The sequence below is a fragment of the Podarcis cretensis genome (assembly GCF_951804945.1).
Source record: "Podarcis cretensis genome assembly, chromosome: 7".
Classification (NCBI taxonomy): Eukaryota; Metazoa; Chordata; class Lepidosauria; order Squamata; family Lacertidae; genus Podarcis; species Podarcis cretensis.
Window position 1 is genome coordinate 20,042,666 of NC_137176.1, and position 18,194 is coordinate 20,060,859.

Below are 18,194 nucleotides of genomic sequence, written 5' to 3' on the forward strand. Positions count from 1 at the left end.
TTGGCACCTTTAACAAACTAAAGTTTCCACGTTCTTTGAAGGAAGCCATGGCTGTTTAAGATTATCGTTGGTGTGAAATTTCTGAGTCTTTTTGCCCCCTACCCTGGTCACATCCTCTGAAGTGAGGAGGGCAGTGACTGGAGAAAGGGCCTTTTTAGTTATTTTCAGGGGTTTTTATCAGCCAGAACTAGGCTTTCCTTTTGGGAATTATAGGGACAGAACTTCCCAAACTGTACAGAAACTTATTCATGTGTGCTACTACAGCGGCAATTATGTTACTTGCCCCAAAATGGAAAGAAGTCCTAGCAAAGGAAGAATGGATGCAAAAAACTTATGGAATATGCAGAAATGGTGAAAAATATTGGAAAAATATGAAATCAAGATAACAAACTTGTTATTAAAAAATGGGAATCGTTTCTTGAATATTTACAGATAAATTGTAAAAAGATAAGAACATGGCAGGATTATTGTAATAACCTGCAGTTTCATAAGAGTATATATTTAAAGTAGATGAATAAATGACTAAGTTAAGTTAATTTGGATATGCAGAAGATATTAAAAATAAATTTAAGGAACCGCATAAAGAGGGGGAAAGATGTCAAGTTTTGAAATGGTAAATTAACTGTAAAATTATTGAAATGGATAAACCTGATATATATAAACATATGATCAGCCAGAACTCATCAGAACTCAATTCTGGCACATCTTAGGTATGCACCATTGTAAGAGCACCTGTTTTTCTAGAAAAATAGCACTGATTATGTTAACTAATTTATAAGTGCCTTTGTATACATCTCTATAGTTGTGGTGTGCTGCATGTGGAATGTCCTCCTCAAGGAGGCTCACCTGGTCCTCTATTCAAAGTCTTTGTTGCACCAGGTGAAAACCTTTCCCTGTTGTTGTTTTTAAAATAAATAAAAATAACCTGACCTTTCAACATAATACTTAAGCTGGTTTGAAAACAACTGGTTCTACTCCTTTTTAATTACCTGGGCTTTTTCTTCTTCTTGCTTAACTATGTCAATATACAATATTATTATTATTTTAATTGATACAGCAAGAAAAAAGGAAAAAAAAAACACAAATACCAAATTACACACAGGAATAACCATAGACACATAATTTTCTTAACAAACAATAAAACAAAAATTGGTCTTAACACTAAAGACCCAACCTCCTGTCTAATCCATATTTCGATTTCATATTACTTATTGCCAATACACTTTTATCATAATTAAACTTTTTCTTAATATATCTAATTTCTTATATCTACCTTGCAACTATGACTGAAGTTCCTCAAATGCTGCAAGAAAATATAAACTACTATATTTATTTTTCAAATATTCTTTGAAAAGCTCCCATTTTGAGACAAATTCCTGTTTTGATTTATTCTTTATTTTTTCTGATAGACCGGCATATTCTGTCAGCTTTTGGATCCAATCTGGTATAGAGGGGATTTCATTACTCTTCCATTTTGCTGCGATCTGAACTCTGGCATATAAAAAGCTACCCTTCCCCTTTGCGGAACATCCAGATCTGTTATTATACATTGCAATATACATTATTTTAAATTAGTATTAGTTTTACTCATCAACCACTCTGGGGGCTTTGTTAAAAAGGGGACACCCTAAAACATTATAAAGAAAGAGAGACAGAATAGGACTAGCACTAGGATAAAAACAAGCTTTCTCCTCCCTTCCAACCTTTCTCCTTTTTTGCAATGTCTAGCCCCTGTGTGCAGTCGAATAGGAGGCGATCTCTGTCCTATGTTTCTCAAACCTGAGAGATGAAGTGTCCTATGATTCTAAGCACGTTCCCTCAGAAGCAAGTCACACCGCGCTCAATGTTACTTTCTCCCCACTAAGTGTTCTGAAAACTGTAATCCTATGCACATTTTCTAGGGAGGGCGTCCCATTAGACCCAGTGGGACTTACTTTTCGGTAAATATAGATAAGTGGTTGGCGTGTTGTTTTAGTTCCATATACTTGGCGGAGAGAAAGAGAAAACATCTGATAGGCTCCCCTATTCATCCTTTCTTTTTGTTTATAATGTGCCAATGCTACTTTTGTCATATTGGATTTTGTGCAATGCACAGACACGAAACAAAACAAGCAACACCCTAAAATGTAGTACTCAAATAATAATAATAATAATAATAATAATAATAATAATAATACCACCGTAATTTATTATTTATTCCCCACCCATCTGTCTGGGTTTCCCCAGCCACTCTGGGTGGCTTCCAACAAAAGATTAAAAGTACATTAAAACATCAGTCATTAAAAGCTTCCCTAAACAGGGCTGCCTTCAGATGACTTCTAAACATCAGACAGTTGTTTATTTCTTTGACATCTGATGGGAGGGCATTCCACAGGGCAGGCACTACTATTGAGAAGGTCCTCTGCCTGGTTCACTGTAACCTCACTTCTCACAGTGAGGGAACCACCAGAAGCCCCTCAGAGCTGGACCTCAATGTCCGGGCTGGATGATGGGGGTGGAGACGCTCCTTCAGGTATACTGGGCCAAGGCCGTTTAGGGCTTTAAAAGTCAGCACCAACACTTTGAATTGTGATTGAAAATGTACTGGGAGCCAATGTAGGTCTTTCAAGACCGGTGTTATGTGGTCTTGGCAGCTGTAAAAAACAGTAGATAACATCTTCGAAAAGGCAGAGAACTCTTTGATCTGAAAAGTGTTTTTGTCCGGTACACAAAGGATGACAATTCTAATTCTATTAGAGTTTAATTGCTTTTTTAAAAGACCATACTTTATGTTTTTAGCCTTTTGGATTTTATTCGTGGTGTTTTAATTTGTGCAAGGCACATGGAGTCTGGGGAAGTTGGTGCCAGGCAAATCCATTTGGAGAGGGCATCCCATAACAGGGTCAATGCTGCCGTTTAAAAAGTCCTCTGGCTTGTTCAAGTCTACCTCACCTCTAATGGGAGAGGTGCTTGGAGAAGGGCGTCGGCAGATGTTATTATAATATGAGAAGTATACGCTTCACACATCCAGTCACTTACTCTGTCTTCTAGACCAATGGCCTGGACAAAGGAAAATGGCCTATAGATACGTTGATATTTTAAAATTTGTGAGAGCTGCCTGGGGTATTGTTTAGCGGGCGTTGTTGTTGTTGCTGCTGCTAATTTTTTGTATCTTAAGATTTATGTGGAAAGTTTCTGATTTTGTTGTATACTTTTTGATGTTCAATTATTGTTTGACTACTTTTGTAAGCTGCCTTGAGCGTGGCTACAACTTCGGAAAGGCGGCAACCTTAAATTCAGTTTTCCACATTTCCGCACCATTTTGTGACTTGTCTGTTTCTTTTTTAAAAAGGTCCTTATGTAATTCCATCAGGATTTCAGAGTGAATTTCTCCTAACAGAGACACGTTGAGATGCAATGCTGCCTACCGTAAACATTTCTGCAATGCAGGCTCCCCCATTGTAATGCATTTCTGCATATTGTTTTTGCGAATATATGCCTGTTATGCACACTTTACCTCAGGTTGTACAAAAAGAAGAACCGCACTGCAAAATTTGGGAAAGGTGCAGATTTTGCTGGGTGGCTTTGCTTTGTGTAGGTTTTTCAGAAAGTGCTGACTAAGTAGGCTTGCCTTTAAATGTGATCTGAATCAGATTTCCCCCCCACCCCATCCCTTCCACAGGGAAAGAGACCGACCAAAAGAAGAATATTTCACTATACAACATTGTACACATCTATCAAGGTGTTTAATGTACAGTAGTTGTTTACAGCTAGCCCTTTCTGACTAAAATGGTTACATGATGTCTCATCCTGGCTTGGCAGTCTTACAGGCAGGCAATTTTGTTTCAGGCTACATGTGATCATTCCTCAGGAGCATATCTGTTTGTGGTTGTTAGGAGGAAAAGTAACTGAAACACATGTTTTGGAACTGCACTTCTCTCCCACCTTCAATTTAAACAAATACATTCAAGAACAGACCTTGGATTGTTGATACAAATGACATTGCTCCTCCCCCCCCCACTGCGTTTTGACTACATATCATTATTTATTAGGTGCACATATATTTCTGGTTGTCACGAAGAAATGCAATCACAATAAACATTCTACAATGCACTGTATTGTTGAAATTTAAATATTTTTTTCATCTATATATCTCTGATCCAGTGAATACTGTAGTTTTAAAAGTGTAAAATAAAGCTGGATTGAGGGACCAATTCTTCTTTTTTTAAAATGGATCTATTGCAATTAGCTTCCTTAATATATTAGTAATTAGTTTATTCTAATGGCCGAGAGACTCCATTTCACTGTTCCATATTTGGAGTACAGTAGAGTATAAAATGATATTAGATTTACTAGATTTTTTTTTAATGACTGGACAATAGCCACATTACTGTTCATCCAAAAAAACCCAAACCCCACCCCCAGAAAGCACAGCTTACTGAAACATAGTTATGGGGAAAGAGCTCTTCATGGGGAAAGATGTCACTTCATCCCCATAGTAATTCCAACAAGTGTGAATTTATAATTAATTGCAAAGAATTTGAGAAGTGAATATTTCAGTTTAAATTAGATGGATCAGGGATGTCAAACTTGTGGCCTTTGGGGCTCTGCAATCTGGCTCTCTTGGGTGATTTTGTTAATTAAGCACATATTTTCTAAAGGGGGAAAGAAGTGTTTTGCTTGCAGTCGCAGCCTGACTGTGCAAGAGAAGTGTTTTCATCACCCGCTTGCCACAGGGAAGCTGTAGGGAAGCTGCTTCGCTTTACTTTCCCCGAAGGCTCAGGGGACAGTGTGATGATGTGAGCTACGAGTCCATCGAGCAACTGCTATCCCTGCCCTTGTACAGATGTTCAGCAGCTTCCAAGGAAACCAGCCTGTTGCATAAAAAGAAGCAAGATGAGCATATGCAAACAAGGTGAGCTCAGTCCAGGCTTCTCTGTTGGCCGCAGTGAAAACAGGATGCTGGAACCTAGGGACATTTGGCATGATCTCACAGGGATCCACCCCCATCAGCCCGGACACTGAGGTCCAGCTCTGAGGGCCTTCTGGCAGTTCCCTCACTGCGAGAAGTGAGATTACAGGGAACCAGGCAGAGGGCCTTATCAGTAGTGGCACCCACCCTGTGGAACGCCCTCCCATCAGATGTCAAGGAAATAAACAACTATCTGACTTTTAGAACACATTTGAAGGCGACCCTGTTTAGGGAAGTTTTTAATGTTTGATGTTTTATCATGTTTTTAATATTCTGTTGGGAGCCGCCCAGAGTGGCTGGGGAAACCCAGCCAGATGGGCGGGGTATAAATAATAAAGCACAGTGGTATCTCGGGTTACAGATGCTTCAGGTCACAGACGCTTCAGGTTACAGACTGTTCTGGGAGATGGAGGGTCTGGAATGCTTTCTAATGACAATGTGTCAGCTGGGTGTTGTTCTGGCTCTCCCATGATTTCCCTGCTTCCCCCCTCATCTGCCTCTGAGCTGCTCAAACCCCTGTTGTAAATCTATACTGTCCAGCGGCGTAGCGTGGGTTGTCAGCACCCGGGGCAAGGCAAGTAATTTGCGCCCCCTAACCCGGGGCATGGTAAGTAATTTGCGCCCCCTAACCCGTGGATTTGCGCCCCCTAACCCTAACCCCAGATGTTGCGCCCGGTGCGGCCGGCCCCCCCTGCGCACCCCACGCTACGCCACTGATACTGTCTTCCTCTCCCTCCTCCCTGGAAGAGTCACCATTCCTCCTCTGCCCAGTCCCTGACAATTTTTCTTTAACACTGGAAGCAGGTTTTCAGATGATACACAGCTCTTCTTCAGGCATTGATTATGAGAGCAAAAAAAGTAATCAGTCTAACTAGAAACAACTGGGTATTCAGGCTGATGGTTCCTTGGTTGCAGAAGTTTACTGGCCATTGCTGTTGGCATGGAAATAGTCTAGTTTGAATGCAAACAGGCCATTCTGATGTCACATGTGATGTCACAAAGAGGATATGCTTTAAGTCTTGGTAAAACCAGAAAGAGTTAACAGTCAGACTGCATCTCAGCCCTGTCAAGATGGATCTCCATAACAGGTGATGAATATTTTTATTTGGGGGATATATTAACTTTTACTATTGGGGAAAAGTTTTAGATTGGTTTGCCAGTTTGTACCCCATCAAGTTGAGGCCAATAGATATACATTCACAAACCTGTAGCCATCAAATAATCAACTTTATGTGTGACTTTGGGACTGATTCATACAACCACATTTCCTTTCTGCATTCTATAGCAGCCTTTTCTCTGTATTTGAAAAAAAATAACCAAGAAGGAGAAGATAAGTAACCAGGAATAAGATCTAGATAAGTATGGTAAGGATCTAAGCTTTACAAGTGTTGGGGCTAGGAATATGGCTTTGTGGTCCAGCATGTCCTGCTGGGGATACTGGACTAGCAGATCCTGGACTTAATAATGCCTCCTGTTTCGTATACCTCCCATTTCCTCTCCCTATCTTCCCCACCTATCCTGACTCCATGCTAGACTGCCATTCCCAAATGCCAGTCCCAGTAGTGTGGACTAGTTGAAAAATGTGAGACCCAAACAAGGATTTCACATTTATTGTTGCAAGGAGAGGGGGCAAATGTCTTTTTTTCCTCTTGCAGAAATGTTCTTGCTGATGCAATAAACATCTGAATGGGGCCATCACAGTTCTGATGCTGAATATAAGAAGAACAGGCTCTAATTCCCACATATAAGTCTCCCTATGTTCTTTAGGTAGAATGTAGGCTTATTAAATGCATACTTGACATGCAGCGGTAGTGGGAGGCCCCATTAGCTAAAGTGGTACCTCAAGTTAAAAACAGTTTCAGGTTAAGAACTGTCCTCTAGAACGAATAAAGTTCTTAACCTGAGGTACCACTGTATTAGTATTAGTATTAGTATTAGTATTAGTATTAGTATTAGTATTAGTATTAGTATTAGTACCCCACCCATCTGACTGGGTTGCCCCAGCCACTCTGGGCAGCTTCTGACATACCGTACTTTTCTGTGTATAAAACTAGGTTTTTTTCTTTAAAAATTAAGCTAAAAAGGGGGGGGGGTCATCTTATACATGGATAGTGCATACTGCAAATTTCTTAAATTTGAGTCTCCCAAAATAGGGGGCATCTTATACATGGAGCGTCTTATATACAGAAAAATACGTTGCGTGTTGAGTCCCACAGTGCCACCCCCCAAAATAATTCACACTTCACACATCAATTTTTGTTTAAGGTTTTTGGCATAATTTTGGCCACAACTTTATTCAAATACAAAAAATGTGAGTGGTTGCTTAGGCATTGGTTATGACTATCTGTCCATGCCCTCAGGGACAGAGCTGGCCTTCCGGACACCAACGGAAGCCAGAGTGGGAAACAAGTATTGGGTGAGAAATGAGGCTGGGAATCAGACCCACACTTCTCACCCTCATGTTCCTGTGGGGCTTGCACGGCCCAAGTCCGGCTCCACGGACAAGGACGAAAAGAATGGCAAGCCCCTGGATTCCTTTAACGGAATTCCCTTTCCGCATCATTTGGAGGGATAGGCACTTACCCCTCCAAGCACCAATTAACCAATGCCTAACCGCCAACCTTACAAGTTGTGACGATTTGCTACGCAGTAGGCAAAAACCAAATGGCACCAGCCAATCAGCCAAGTGGCAAAATTCCTACCAGGCCCCCGCTCAAAGGCAGACGACCCCATGACAGGCATAGCAAGGTCAAGCGATCAAGAAAAAACCACCCTATTAAAGGGAGGGAGGGCGGGTGATCCGGTGCAAAATGGCCAAGAGGACGTCCCCATGTCTGGCCCCTATATTTAAAGCCTCTGACCCCTCCTCCGAATTGGCAACAATCAAAATTCCCCAGCAACCCAATTAACCCCTTAAAGGCTAGGGTTGCTGACCAAATTTGCCTAGTCACGGCAGGGTGGCCTGTTCCCCCAACCGCAACACGTGCTCTCTGTTAGGGAGAACACGCTTTGCGTGTTGAGTCCCACAGTGCCACCCCCCAAAATAATTCACACTTCACACATCAATTTTTGTTTAAGGTTTTTGGCATAATTTTGGCCACAACTTTATTCAAATACAAAAAATGTGAGTGGTTGCTTAGGCATTGGTTATGACTATCTGTCCATGCCCTCAGGGACAGAGCTGGCCTTCCGGACACCAACGGAAGCCAGAGTGGGAAACAAGTATTGGGTGAGAAATGAGGCTGGGAATCAGACCCACACTTCTCACCCTCATGTTCCTGTGGGGCTTGCACGGCCCAAGTCCGGCTCCACGGACAAGGACGAAAAGAATGGCAAGCCCCTGGATTCCTTTAACGGAATTCCCTTTCCGCATCATTTGGAGGGATAGGCACTTACCCCTCCAAGCACCAATTAACCAATGCCTAACCGCCATGGAGCCTCCAGCTCACCGCCAAACCACTCACAGACCCAACCAAGACCTCAGCTTGGCCACCACCGCACCTATCCAAGCCTCATTCCCAGAAGCATAAAGGTGCATGCCATCAGCTCGGAAAAAGGATGGCGACTTAAAAAGAATCTCAGGGTGAGAAATCACATCTCCACCCAGCCCAAAAATCTTTTTAGATACAGCGGAATTGATGCGTTTTCTGGCCCTTTCAGTGGCGGCTGGGCAATGACTGCCCCTCCACACGCATCGTTGCAAAAGCTTTAACCAAAATATTTTAGCTGTTGGCACCATTGCCCGCAGTGTCTCCAGGTCAGTCAAAATTGCAGCACGCAGAGAAAAACAGTCCATAGAAATCAGGTCGTTCTCGCCCAGCTGCACCACAATACCCTTCACGTAGCAACTGCCCCTGGATCCGTGGCAGGAGCTCTGACCAGCGCATTCCCTGTCTGGACAGCCAGGACAACTGAACACGGGGAGGAAGGCCAAGACCTGGACCCGCTCTAAGATAAAACAAGCAAAAATTGTAAGACACCAATAATGTTAATGAACATAACCTTTTAATGCATTCAATTTCCCACAACCTGTATTTTATTCCCACTGCCTTATTAACACGCTTTCCGGCCTACTCGGTGGTAGTTTGTCTAGGCATTGGTTCACGACTAGCTGCGCCTGACCTCAGCAGGGCAGCACTGACGACTGGGCCCCACCATACCGTCAGTACCAGCAAACATTGTGGAACAATGAATCCCAAGGCAATCGCATCCCGCCAGGTGTCGTTCCCCCTAGGGGAAAGATGCACCCCATCTGCCCTAAAGAGGGCAACAGCCTTGAAGAAAATAGCAGGGTGCAATATTACAGAACCACCTAAAGCAAGGACCTATTTTATTTTATTTATTATTTGTTAATTTATTTATTTTATTTACTTTTTTTTATTCTATTGTCCACCGCCCTTATTAACATGCTTTCTGGCCTGCTCAGTGGTAGTTTGTCTAGGCATTGGTTCCCGACTAGCTGCACCTGACCTTAGCAGGGCAGTACTGACGACTGGGCCCCACCATATCGTCAGTACAAATAAACAGCGTGGGGGAGCAATGAAACAGGATCAGATTCAAGCTCACCCCCAAATGCTCCCAGGGACTCTTGTGTGGCCCTACCCCTAAAAGGGGTTGACAAAAGCATAGTGAATCCTTGGATTCCCTTAATGGAATATCTTTGTGCATTGGAGGGGACAGGTGCTCCAACCCCCCCTCCAGACCACCTTGAACCAATGCCTTAAATTATTATGAGTCCAGGGAGAGCTGCCATCAACTCAATCCAAGCCCTCTTGCATGCAGGAATGCAAACTTAAGCTGGAGGAAGACAGCAAACATTCTCGCCCAGCTGTACCACCAGCACTGCGGGAGGACCTGCACAGGTCACCCTCGACCACACCAAAGGAAGGATCTCCTCCCAAAGCATTCCCCATCAGGACATCCAGTAAATGTTCACATGGGCAGGAAGACTGAGATGGCGCCCCAGTCCAAACTCGTCAACATGCTTGCCAGCCTAGTGCACGATGCTGTGACCCAAATGTGCACAGCTGCTCCTATGAAAAGGAAATAACAGACAAGCATCAGCACAGACCTCATTTGACACTTCTTGATATAACCCTTGTCTGCGTAAGACTTCCAATGACCCGTATTCACAATCCTGTCTACTGACAGGCCCCCAGTCTGCAGCCTTTGCAGCAGTCCTATTCGGAAGGAATGAGGCATGTTCAGCGGTAAGCAAGCCGCAGGCCGTAATAACTGTTGCACGACGTAAGCACATTGATGCCTGGCTAACGGGAACCCATTTTCATGCACTAGGAGCGGGCCAGCCCCCAGGGAATGAAAAGCCAAATATTCTGTTATCCATAACTGGGCAAGGGCCCTCCTCACCTGTGGCGGGAACCCTGATTGTGGCACTCCTGCCCACTAAGTCTGTTTTAGAGTTCCCGATTCTAAAGACAAGCTCCAAAGGATAAGGAAAAGTCCTGAAGCAATAAGCCTCCAGACTCTCAGCCCCATGCTGGCACCAACAACCATTTTCCTAACCCTCAGTGCGAAAATGCAATGGACTACTGAAAGGAATCTCGCCTTGATCTTTAACCAGCAGACAAGTTTTAACTTGTTGCAGATACTACATAGGTAAAATTGACCAACTTCCTGCCCACTGTCCTATGAGGTTGGAGTCTATTCCAACCTTCCAAGGCCCTGCGCACTACAAACTTTATACAAGGGTCTCTGAAAATTAAAGCTTCAGTGTAACAGACATTGCAGCAGACTGAATTCTGATAGTTATAACAGCACGCCCAATCTGCAGCAGGTGGACCAAATACTGCAGGATCTGCTCAAAGGATGGGGGCTAATTCATCTGAATGGCCGAGGACTGCAAGCTTAAGGCTAAGAAATCCATCCAGGCCATCCCATAAGAGCTAAAAGCAGAAGGGGAAATGGCTGCTGCTCTCTGTGAATACTAATTGTTGTCAAAATGCCACAGGTGGTCTGGAAAAGTCTGGCAACAACTGAGTCTGGAGCCCAGGATCTGAAGCGCTTCATCTGAAAATGGGATAGAGTGTCAGCAACATCATTAGAGGATCCCGTAATTTGGAGAGTAGGAAGCACAATATTAAACCTTAAGCGGCGCAGCTCGAAAACGTGAGCGGAGGGGTGGAGAATCTGCTGGAGCGTGAGGACCGTTTTGCCAAAACGCTCACCACTACCTGGTTATCAGACCAAAAGCAGATCCGATGGTCACCGGACTCCTCGGGCCACATGTGAACTGCTACTAAAATGGGGAAAAACTCAAGAAAAGTTATGTCACATGATTGCCTCACCACACCGGGCTTGAGGCCATAGCTTTGCACCCCAGCGGCCCTTGAAATAAAACCAAAGGGCAAAGATCCAGCAGCACCAGCATGAACCTGAAAATCCCTAAGCGGGTTCAAGGTATCCTGCCATGGCGAACTACTATTGCATACATTCAGGAATTGCTACCATCGCCTGATATCTGCCTTCACCACACTTGGTAGGCATACACAAAGGTAAGGGGACCTCAGGCCGCAGGCAACCTGGCCTAGTGGGAAGATTAATTAAGTGACCCAGCAAGATCGGATCTGATGAAGCATCACTTGCTACAGAGGAAGTATTACAAAATAACTTCCTTCAAGGCAGACAGGTTCTCCATAGGCGAGTGGTTTGTTTTAGCAACGATATCCACTGGATCCCTAAATAAAATGGGAATATGGGCAAAAGGTATTGAGCTATTGCTTGCCAGCTTCCAGCTTCCAGCGCTTGGGCAGGGGGCATCTTGTGCTGCCATCATGATACGTAAATTTACAGGGCCGACGCTGGCCAGAACCCCTAAAGAAGTCCTGACAAAGCTGCCGCCAAGCCAGCTTCCTTTTCCGACACACACTCTGTGCAATGCAAAAAAACCACGCTCTGTGCGATGCAACTACGCACTCTGTGCAATGCACACACAAACCCTCTGTGCAATGCAACTACATACTCCGTTCAATGCAACTACACACTCCGTGCAATGCAACTACACACTCCCTGAAATGCAAAAAAACACGCTCTGTGCAATGCACACACAAACCCTCCATGCAATGCAACTACATACTCCGTTCAATGCTACTACACACTCCGTGCAATGCAACTACACTCCCTGCAATGCAAAAACACGCTCTGTGCAATGCACACACAAACCCTCCATGCAATGCAACTACATACTCCATTCAATGCAACTACACACTCCGTGCCATGCAACTACACACTCCCTGCAATGCAAAAAACACGCTCTGTGCAATGCAAATACACACTCCGTGCAATGCACACACAAACCCTCCGTGCAATGCAACTACGCACTCCGTTCAATGGAACTACACTCCATGCAATGCAACTACACTCTGTGCACTGCACACACCCTCCGTTCAATGCAACTACACACTCTGTGCAATGCACACACACTCCTTGCAATGCAAAAACAGACTCTGTGCAATGCAACTACACCCTCCATGCGATGCACACACACTCCGTGCAATGCAACAACACACTCCGTGCAATGTAACAATACACTCCGTGCAATGCAAACACACCCTCCGTGCAATGCAACTGCAAATCTCACACGCAATGCAATGCAATTGCAGCCCGTGCAGCACCGTGCCCTGCAATGCACAGAGCAAACTACAATGCGGGCACGCAAAGGTGCTTTCTCCCACTTGCATATTGCAAATGTGGCGCCCATTACATCCCTCGCAGTGAGGTAACCACCAAAAGGACCTAAGTGTCCAGGTAGAGCAATGGGGGAGCATGCAGCTGTCCCATACAGGGACCAATCCTGCAACCTAGGCATTACCGGCACTATGCGCTGACCCAGTGAAACCAATGCTTATAGACCACATGGGAACACTATTCAGGCCGGAAACGCTTCCAGGCCATCAAATTCTAGGGCAAAGCCCTAGGATCACCTGCTAGGCCAGGCATAAATTCCAGTGAAATAGGAGAGTTGAGGTAGCCCACAGCTTGTCCAGGTACCCCTGCTTGCCCTTTTAGAGGGAAGCACTCCTTCAAGAAAACCCAAAGTTCTTTTATCACAAATGGGCAGAACTACCCAGCATCAGAATAGCCTAAAAGGAGCAGTTAGTTTTGTTTTGTTATAACAATGGCTAAGAGGGGGATATGAACCCTGTCTCCCAGGTCTTACACTTTAGCCAGTAAGCCACAATGGCTCATCTCTAAAATGGCATTCGCCACTATCAGGGCAAAACAAACTTAAAGAAGATAAACTTGTTCAGAAATGGCATAATTCAAGAGCATATACAGAGTGCTCATAGTCTTTGGAGGCACAGAGAGCCTCTGGGGCCCTTTGTCTGCCTCAGATATACATTAGGAGCAACTGGGCCTGCAAGCAGATACATTCCTATAGCGAGAATGAGTCACGTGGCAGAGACTTAACAAGTAACTGCTACCTGTAGCAGACTTAGGCTTGGAAGTTAATGTGCAGGCCGAATAGGCCTCCCTGTTTCTGCTCTTGAGAATCTTAGTCTCATGGCAATATTAAAGGAAGCCAAATTAGTGCTCCCACCCAAGGCTAGCTTAAAATTTGGCCAACAGCGCTGCACACACTCAAATTAAAGCCAACCTTCGGGGATACTATAAACGAAAGTGATTCCAGCTAAGCTGGGAACAGCCCTGACTAGCCCCACAATTAAACAGGCAAAATGGGGGAACAGGGGCTCTTTCCCTATTGGGAAAGGCAAGCCACGGCTATAGGGAGAATCTTCCCACAGGGCAGGGTAAGGGGTGGGAAATCGAACAGGAAAAAGGGGGGGAATTAAATTATTTAAGGGACTAGAGAGGATTAAAAAGAAAGGGGAAATAAAGAAATAAAGAAATGTAACCAGACAATGAGAAGATTGTCCAAGTGCTCCATGTGATCCGGTGCAAAATGGCCAAGAGGACGTCCCCATGTCTGGCCCCTATATTTAAAGCCTCTGACCCCTCCTCCGAATTGGCAACAATCAAAATTCCCCAGCAACCCAATTAACCCCTTAAAGGCTAGGGTTGCTGACCAAATTTGCCTAGTCACGGCAGGGTGGCCTGTTCCCCCAACCGCAACACGTGCTCTCTGTTAGGGAGAACACGCTTTATATAAAAACATAATAAAACATTAGATGAGAAATGCTTCAAACCATAGAACCACCTCTTTTTGCCAGGCTTGAATGCACTCCTCTGCCTGGTTATATGGCATATTCTTTTCCTCTGCAGCAGCCTGTTTTCTGCTGGTTTTAAAAAGCCAAGGGAGCGTTTGTTCTTTTTGGGTAAAGGGATTTGCAAAACATCTCCAGTTGGCAAGATGGTATCAACAGTTCAGAATATGCCTAAGCACTTGCGGGGTTTTGTGGAGGAATGGCAGGCTGTGCACTGCGTGGTGCTTTTGCACACATTTGCAGGCACTCATATGGGTGCGCACTAAGACAAGATGCACCCAACCCACGGAGATTTAACACTGAGAGTCCCCGGAGAAGCAAGTCAGCTGGATTCTGGATCAGAACGCTACCAACTAACATGAAACATTGAAAGCCACCTTTCGAAGAAAAAGGGGGCAGGGAGATCAATATTTTGCCAGGGATGGTCCCTGGTCAACAGGGATGGTTGGAACACATGCAACAGTTCAATTTGAAAGACAGATACAATATATTGATGCTGAGCCAGTAACTGCACATGTTGCCAAAATACATGTGAGCAGAATCCAATGTGAGGGAATTAAAGAGAGCAGGCAGCTGCCTGGTGGGGGCACCAGAAGGAACACCGCCTTACCTGGAAATGCCAGGGATTCAGCCTGAGACCTTCTGCAAGCAGAGCGGATGCTCTCCCACTGACTCACAGCCCCTTCCCATCATGCCAGCAGCAGCTCTGGGGCTGCTTCTCACAAGGCCAGCTCCTGATGCAAACTGGGGCTTCGCTCCAGACATGGCAGGGGATGTGGGGCTGCACTGTCAAGGGCTGTCAGCACGATCAGGCCATGCGCAGGTCAGAGGGAAGACGCAAGACTGAAATGCAGTTAAGTTCCTTCTTTAGAGGGTGTTGCACTTTTGGATCCTCATGCTGTTCCGCCACCCCAACACCACTTTGTGAGGCTGGGACGAGTGGTATCAAAGGGCTCGTTGCTGTTGTGTCCTTCTCACTAGTAAGTTTAAAAAATGATTGATAGCCCAGGGTTATTAAAGCATGACAGTACTTTTTCAGGGGGTGGGGGAAGTGGCTGGTGGAGCTTCCTGTGGGCCCCGGCCCTTTTGGACCTTGCCCCGCGCACGGCAACTGATGCTACACCACTGCCTACAAGTAAACTTCACAGGAGAGGTCGAACTCATACATTGCAACCAGGCCTTGAATTTCAGCATATGGAGAACATAAAGACTTTGTAGGTGTGTGTAAAATGTGAAAACTTTGCACCAAAATCCAAGCAGACTCGGTACCCTTTCACAAAAATAGATTGCTCAATTATTTGGTATACACTTGGTATGCATTAGCAAACAAGGAAGCTGAACTGCTGATTAATTGTGCGGCATTGTCTCAATTGTGCAGCTGCCAATTGTGGCCAAGAAAAGCAACCTGATGCCTCATGGATTATACAGAATGAAAGGTCAGACCTTAACACAAACAGCAGGAGGCAAATGAGCAGCCAGTCACAAGCTTGTAGGTGGGCTGGAAATTCTTCTGATTTGTTGGGTAACAGGTAAATATTTCTTTAGGCCTTATGCATTCCATATTTCCCATACGGCGGCATCTCCCCCTCCAAGAAAGATCACTGTGCTGGCAATTTGCAAATTCATTTACAAGTCACCCATTCAAAGCTGGATTTTCTTCGCATATTCCTCCAGCAGAGGCCATATATAATGTTAATCAAAGAACAAGTGGAAAATCCATCGAAGAATATGGTGTGCTGCTGTTCACTATCAGCCAGGCCCACCCCCGTAACAGTCCATTCCATTCCAGGGATGTGGGTGGCACTGTGGTCTAAAACCACTAAGCCTCTTGGGCTTGCTGATCGGAAGGTTGATGACTTGAATCCCTGTGATGGGGTGAGCTCCAGTTGCTCTGTCCCAGCTCCTGCCAACCTAGCAGTTCGAAAGCACACCACTGCACGTATATAAACAGATACTGCTGTGGCTGGAAGGTAAACAGCATTTCTATGTGCTCTGGTTTCTGTAACAATGTCCTGTTGCACTAGAAGCGGTTTAGTTCTGCTGACCGCATGACCTGGAAAGCTGACTGTGGACAAACACCAGCTCACTTGACCTAAAAGTGAGATGAGTGCTGCAACCCCATAGTCGCCTTTGACTGGACTTGACTGTCCAGGGGTCCTTTACCTTTACATATTCCATTCCCTCCTCGTGCATGATGACCCATCACTCTGCATGGCACCGCCACCAAACGACCCATCAGCATTCCATGTCTATAAATTGTGCTCAGTCCTTAGTGGGTTTTTTGAGGAGGCGTCCACTGCATTTTGGGTTACCCCTTGAACATTCCTTCATACTTCCACAAACCTTGGTGTTTCTGAGTCTGTGGGTACTAGTGCTGTGACAAAAAACAAACAAAAACCTCCCACATTTTTGTTTCTTTGACCATTATTCTTCAGTAAATGAGGCCAATTGCATTCAAAAATGATCAAGGTGTGTGGGGGAAATGGTGAACTTCTCATTGGTGGGGTGCTTACCTAACTTTTGTGGTGTTCTGAGTTTGTACCTCGATATGTGGTTTATTGTTTCCCCTCTACCCAAACAAAAGTTTGCTACTGCTTGAAGCAGGTGCATTGCTGTCCACAGCACTAAGGTTAAGCAAGGTAAAGCAGCAAAGCTGCCCCTTCCTGAAAATTTTGGAGAACCCTTTTCCTCCCCACTTTTTTTTTGGGGGGGGGAATTTTTATTTCACCCTGCTCTAGCCTACTCAATGCATTGTCACAAAAGACATTTCCACCACAGCTCTAATTTTACCTGCTTTCTCTGGCTTTGGAAAGCCATCGTTGTTTGCTATTGATTTGTCTCTTTTTCATGTTTGCTTTAAGGTGCCCTGAAGTTTTTTGTTTGTTTGTTTTCTAAGGTGGGGTATAAATAATTGAAATAAAAAATAAATAACTACTGCACTACTCCAGCCTTCTCTCTTTCCCTCCCTCCTTTCTGTAAGCACAAACACACACCCTATCCTGCAGTGTGAGCTACGTTATTACCAATGCAGTTAAACACTGCTAATCCAGGCATGAATTGTTCTAAGGAGTGCTTTTCTTCAAAACAAGCATATATCATCCGACTTGAACTATCCATTGTCATCCTCCTTAGACATGAGATGTTACAGGCTCACTATGTCAGAGAGGCAATTTCTGCCTAACCCAGCATCGTACTCCCATCACCAAGAAAGACGGCTATAGAAATCCTTTGTGCACTCTTTGTGCCTTCATGTCTTTTCACCAGAACCTGGAGAAGTACTTCTGCGAGACAATTGACTGCTAAACATAGGGCCTTGTTTTGCAATTGCCCAAGAACTGCTTTAGCAACAGTCATAATGGGAAAACTTGAAAATGAACAGCAGACAGATTTGAAAGAATGAAAGTGTCGGCACAGAAGAAAAGAAGAAAGATACTAACCTGGGGAATATAACAAGGGTCAAGGGTCAGCAAATTATGCCCAGAAATGTAGCTACTAGCCTACAGGAATATATTAAAAGTGCCTCTGAACACATGCAGAGTCTTCTTTTTGCCAAACAGGCTTCACCTGTTGTAGTAATGTTCGCCCCCACCCGCTTGCCCCTCCCGTCTCCTGTCTCTGCTCTCCGGCCAGACTAGGACGCCCAGGGCAAGGTTGGCGGGCTAATTACTTTTCCCAAAACAGAACAAACACGACCCGGTAGGGCTGCCACCACTCCCTCTTGTCCAGGGGACCCAGAATCACAACCCAGGGAGAAGGCTGTGACCCGTTTAACCTGGCCGTCCCCCTATTCCGCAAGCTGCATCCACAGACTTGCAGGCAGAAGTTCTACGGTAGAGTGTAACCAAGCGTAAGGCTAGGACTTAGCTATTCCCTCCGGAAAGGCACACAAACTAAAACAGTTTCATTCTTAAAAGGTTTATTTTAAAAATAACATAAAAACATGCTAGAATAGCAGGCACTCTTTTGAATGTTACAGATAAGAAAATAACAAAGGTACATAGTATATCTAGCTATACATACTCACAAGCTCTAACACACAATAGGATAGCTGAAATCTTTAG

The 18,194-nt window shown here is 44.7% G+C and overlaps 1 long non-coding RNA gene across 3 annotated transcripts; it reads left to right on the plus strand.

The window, feature by feature from the left end:
* The first annotated feature begins 5,938 nt into the window (after positions 1-5,938).
* Positions 5,939-17,664, plus strand: LOC307220943. Of its 3 annotated transcripts, none has more exons than XR_013841177.1 (3): positions 5,939-6,039; positions 15,512-15,662; positions 17,266-17,664. It is a non-coding gene; the product is annotated as an uncharacterized lncRNA (long non-coding RNA). The 3 variants fall into 3 exon arrangements; XR_013841178.1 differs by lacking the exon at positions 5,939-6,039 and adding an exon at positions 14,997-15,113; XR_013841179.1 differs by lacking the exon at positions 5,939-6,039 and adding an exon at positions 15,236-15,351.
* Positions 17,665-18,194: the final 530 nt, after the last annotated feature.